This window comes from Lactuca virosa, chromosome 3, assembly GCF_052849685.1.
Source record: "Lactuca virosa cultivar CGN04683 chromosome 3, Lactuca_virosa_CGN04683_v6, whole genome shotgun sequence".
NCBI lineage: Eukaryota > Viridiplantae > Streptophyta > Magnoliopsida > Asterales > Asteraceae > Lactuca > Lactuca virosa.
The window spans coordinates 325,125,514-325,131,513 of NC_136428.1; positions in this window are offsets into that span (position 1 = coordinate 325,125,514).

The window sequence follows — 6,000 nt, forward strand, 5'->3', positions numbered from 1 at the left end:
ATGTAAACTCAAATCACCATCATCTAGTGAGATTATTTTGAAGAAAAACATGTATTTATATCAATGTCATTAAATACTTATGAACTCACCAGCATTAAAATGCTGATACTCGCTTTAAAAATAACTTGTATTCTCAGGTCATCAGTAGACAGGTACACTCCGGGAGCTTTTGCAATGTCAGCCTAGTACCAAGCGGCAGCTTGTGTTATTTTCTATATCTACTTTGATGTTGTTGTTAAATGTAACCTATGTAAAATTATTACTATTAATGCAATGGTTGTTGTACTTTGATTACTATACTGCATGTGTTGTGATACTTGACATGACGTCCTCCACCCCAGAACGTTTCCGCCGTTCCGATTTTGGGGTGTGACAATATCCCTTATCTTCGTTGCTGGATAAGGAACATCACAGATATTGTCAAAAAACGAGTCAAGGTGTTCATTGGACAAGAGGTTAGCATTGCCTCCAAAATTCAAAGAAATGTCGTCCTTGTCATAACCTGAAAGATCAATATCATTAAACGAATCATCATCATCTCCTTCATTTTCAGTTGCATCCTTCATCGTTTCCTCATTGTAGTCATTCTCAACATGTACAGATTGCAAGTTATGCTCTTCAGCCACGATAGCAACAGGTGTAACTACATTATCTTCATGATCTGATACAGGAATAACATCTTCTTCGGAAATGACATCGTCTTCAAAAGATACGCAAACTGAGGACCCATGAGACTCAGATGCCTCGCTTGAATCGGCAAACATGCCAAACTTCACTAGGGGATACTTTCCTTGAAAAGTAACTTTTCCCCTTCGGTTTTGCTTGATTAGCCCGACAGTGTTTGGCCCAAGAGACTTCATGTCAAGAGTTTCTCCTTCTTTAACCATCGCAGGAAATTGTTCGTTGATGAACACTTGAATAAACCTTGGATACATCAAGAACTTGTCCCTTGTCTTTCCTTTGATGTTTACAGTCAGCTCGTCAAGGATGAACTTGGAGAAGTTAAAATCCAGTCCCGCAGCAAGTGAAACTATGGCAACTGTGTTCCTCAAAGAGATTTCATCCGCGCCAAATTTTCTTCTTGATATGCAGCTCACAAAGACATGAGCTAAGAACCTCCAGTAAGGTGGTAGAAGCTTCTTCATTGTCGGAGGAAAAACGCCTTCATAGCCCATCTTGTTAAGAAGTTCCTGAACTTGATCGGTCTCAATCTCAGTAGGGAAGGTAGATTGATCGTCGATTTGCAGAACGTCCCTGATGAATTGTTCTGTTATGGAGATTTTGCAACTCTTCACCGTAGCTTCAACAGAAACAGATCTATCTTCTCCTTTCTTTACGTCAGCTGACATCCATAATTCTTTTATTAAGCCTTGATAAATTGCTGGATTTACAGTAAGAGCATTATTCAGGCAGCATTCCCTTAATCCATGTATCATTGACTTGAACTCTCCATGAGCAACAGGAGGATCAGCCAAAAGAATTGCCAAGTTGTGACTGTCAGCGAATTTTAGATCTGCCATCTCAACTTGCACAAACCAAGCCAAATGAGAAAACATTGTATGTAAACATTTAAAATTTGTGTTTTACTCATGAAACAGTTTAATTAGGCTTTTGAGGAAAAATCAAATTTTTATGATCAAAACCGAGTTTACGGTCAAGTGTAGTTCACGGCTGTAAACAGGCAATGACCGTAAATAGCCATTGACTGTAAACAGCCATTGGCCGTAAACAATCAACAGCCGTAAACAGTCAACAGCCGTAAACAGCCTGGCCGTAAACAGTCCGACAGTTCATTTTTCGACGATTAAACCCTCAATACAGGTCGATTTGATGCGAGAATGGTATTCTAAGGATCGAAAATAGCATACCTTTTGATACAAATGATCAATTTCACGAAAAGACACGAATTTTTTTTTAGAGATAGAGAGCAAATAATAGGGTTTACGACCGAGAGAAGGAAATGAGGAGTGGAAAAAGATCTTGGCTGCACACTCTTCCTTATATACTCGATCCAAGCCCAAGAGAAAATTCATGGGCTACAGTTCACAATGCATAAAATAAAGCCCAATAAAAATTTAAAAGCTTTTAAAAATAATGCATTTTGAGGACAACAAAATAAAAAATAAAATAAAAATAAAAATAAAAATAAAAATAAAATGAAATAAATTTTAAAAATCAAACTAAAATATTATTATTATTATTATTATTATTATTATTATTATTATTATTATTTTGTTTTTAATATTTGAAAAATGAAATAAAATTAAAATTAAAATTAAAATTAAAATTAAAAAATAAAATTGAAATTAAAAGGAATTAACACTAATTTCACCTCAACTAACGCTAATAATATTTTTGTGCTATTGGGATCAAAGTTATTTGACAACCTTAATCCACTTATTGGTACTTCTACCTTCATGTCCATGTCTGGTCGATCGTCGGTATTGTGGTCCACTTAAACACGAAAATTTGTGACAAATTTTATTTGGACATGCTATAAGTGACAAGACATTTTGATCCTATGTTCCTAGATAAACTTCCTAAGGACCGTTCAGCTGACGACGACCAATGATATTGTTGTCCACCTAAATTGAGCAGCGAGATCTACAGACAACCTATAAATTTTCAATTTTAGTTGTACTAGAACGTGTTTCCCGCTTCCTGATATACCCCAATAATCAAGGACTTCCAGAATACTCCTTACTTCAGATGAGCAGACAATTATTAAGAAAGAAGTCAGATTTAGAATGCATATGTTGTACACTCAGGTCGGATCTCTCACAATCACACAGAGAGTGAAACATATGACTAACTAGAGTTTAGAGGGATTGAGAAGATAGAAGGTTGCATATGCTGTGTATCAGGTGGGATTGTTAATCATGCAAAGGAGACAACATATGGCTAACAGGTAGGAAGAATAGCATAGAAGAAGATACAAAAAGACAGAGTTGCATATGTTGCAGTCCAGGTCTGATCTTTTGATCACACAGAGGAGGTAACATATGACTGACAGTAAGAAAGAAAGAAAATAACTTTCTACAGACCTAATTTATCAGAATTCCCCAGTTGCCCCATCAATACCGGAATTAAGGACAAAGTTAATCCACAATTCTAGATACAGATTATTTAATGTATCCGTAGATTCCCATGTATATCTATCTGCTCAACCTACCCAAACGTTGAATTGTCAGGCTAAATGAAACTATCTAGGTCAAGATTTGCCAGGTCACTAAATTCCTTAAGTTCATCTGATCCTAGTCAAGTCCATTTTAAAAACATTCGTGCCTACCAGCGCATCGAACACAGAGCTTAGACAATTCAATCTTGGAACCTTACACTGATTCAGATTTCCTATTATCACATGATTATATCACTTCCCAAAACAACCTACTAAAGAAAAACTATAAGAAAATAAAAGATTGTCTTCAAAACGAATCAGTTTAACATAAACTTAGGAGTATCGAGAAGAAAAAATCAAACTGTAAGTCACCGATTGAATTTGTATCCAGAAGGTCTGAGAACAGCATGCATAATCTCAAAACAAATCCGAAAATCCTTCACATCGTTAAGCACAAACCCCATGTGTGATCCCTTCCTTTCTTCCTTTCCCGCAAAGGACACATACTCTCAAACAAAGTTCTGAGTGTTGCACAGTTGAGAGATGCCTCATATCATGTGCCTGGAACACCCACTATCAACAAATCGAAGTCTGATGACAAGCCTCCATAGCTGCTCCGGCACAGAGCGGGATCAATTGATCTTTGGAACCCAATCCATTTTGAAACTGGGTTGACCTTTGTTATCCTTGCACGGTACTCTCTCCCACGACATGTCCTGCTTATCACAAACAGAAGATGTAGAAATATTAGAATCATTAGAAGATTTGGGAGATTGAACCTTTGGTACCCATCTGTAGTTGGGTTTAACCCATTTCTTTTTCGAGCGGATGGGTGCCTCAACACTTGATTTTGAACTTGAAGTCGGCTGCCGAGATGACTTTGACCTAACCGGTCTTGGTTTCACTGGAGCATCTCTTGGATTGGACTTCTTGGCTGGCATTCCCTTTTTGACTTTGGGATTTGGATCCTTGGCCTTGGGAGTTGAACTCTTACCCTTCGTGGCATTCCAGTCTCCATTGTCTGAACGTGACCTTGAGGGGTTTCTTTTGGAAAATCTCCCTCTTGGCGCGTTTTGCCACCCTTGTGCGTAGTAGGGAACGTATGCGCGATTAGGAAATTTTTTGGCAATGTGTCCAGGTGTTCCACAGTGAAAGCAAGTCTGCTTCTTCACGTAGGAGTCGTTTCTTCCTGCCCCTGGTGGCGTATCCTTGCCTTGTTCCTGGTTGTTCCCACAAGCACAATTACAGCAAGCACTCTGTTTCACTTGTTTTGGTGGCCTATACTTCTCAACAACAGGTTGATCAGAAGCAACTAAGTTCGAAGCAACAGATTCAGAGTTCAAGGAGACATTGGTTTGTTCAACAATTTTCTCCTTGTTCTCATCTTCCGTTACTTTACCTGCACAAGAAGTAGAAGCATTAGAATCGTTCAGCTCAACACTTTATGGCACATCCACGACAGAATTATCAAAGATATCATCAAATATATCGAAAAAATTTAAGTCATCAGACTTTGAAACAATCTTATTATCTGACACACTCTCTTCAGCAGCTTGCTTGCAATGACTTAGTGGTTGATCTGCATAAGAAGTAGAAACAGTAGTACTCTAAACATTAATACTACCTCCTGACACAAATCAATATTTGAGATGTGGCTCTCTGTCCATTTCCTCTTTTGTCAAAGGGTTATACTGATAGGTGTGATTAAAATGAGGAGGCACTTTATCATACCCTAAACCCTTTGACTGATTATTTTTAAATCTCAAACTATTTTCCATCATTGTCGCAACTACTTCACTCGACACATCAAATTTTCTGAAATTAAAATCCGTATTTTCAAACTTATGTTTTAATGCGTCAAGTTCAGCAGTTAGCTCAGCAAGTTGTTATGTCATAAATCTGAAGTTTGCACATTTATTACTGTATTCTTGAAGTTTTCTAAAATCTTTTGTTTTGGTTTCTAATTGTGCTTTTAAGGGTTTTTGACATTTCCTAAGTTGATATCCTTCGTATTTTAGGTCCTCGTTCTCTCTGTGTAATAATTCGATATGCTCAAGTAAATTTTTAACATTATCAATGCATGTTTGAGAACAAGAAATTTCATTGACTTTGGTGTTTGAAGAACTCATTGTTTTAAAAATATGCCCTTTCACTAAAAACTCAAAAGTCAACCTTAAGAGTCAAATTTAAAAAGTCAAACTTAAAAGTCAAACTTAAAAAGTCAAACTTAAAAATCAAACTTTAAAGTCAAACCGAAAAGCTAAATTTGAGAATTTGAAGGTTAAACGAGAAAGTCAAAGTTTAAAGTCAAAGGTCAAACTTTAAAAGTCAAAGTCAAAATTTTAAGTAAAAAGTTAAAATTAAAAGTCAAAAATTAAAAACTAAAATTTTGGGTTGAAAATGGAATTTAAAATTAAAAGGAAATTGATTTTGGGGTTAAAAGTGTTAAAAATGTGAAAGTTGGAACCGACAGGGACGCTTTATGAATTAAATTCGGAAGGAGTATTCCATCTAGCAACCTAGATGAGTTGGAAGAAGCGCTGGGTGAGTTGGGAGGAGACCCGGGTTCCATCCCCGGCACCTTCATTTTCGATTCCTAAATTTTTAATGGAAGCACGCTGCGAGGACGAAGCTGCGAATGCGAGACCGAGGCTGGTGCGATGCGAGGACGAGCACGAAGCGAAGTGAGGACGAGCACGTGTGCTAAGATGGCCGGACACGTGCTGGAGCTGCTGGCCGTACACCGAGCCGTACACGTGCGAGGCTGACCGCTAACCTCGGACCGTAAACTCCGAGGCTGTAAACTCCTGCCGCAAACTCCGAGGCCGTAAACTCCCGATGATCTTCAAAGGCCGTAAACACTTCGCAGATTACGTGAAAAA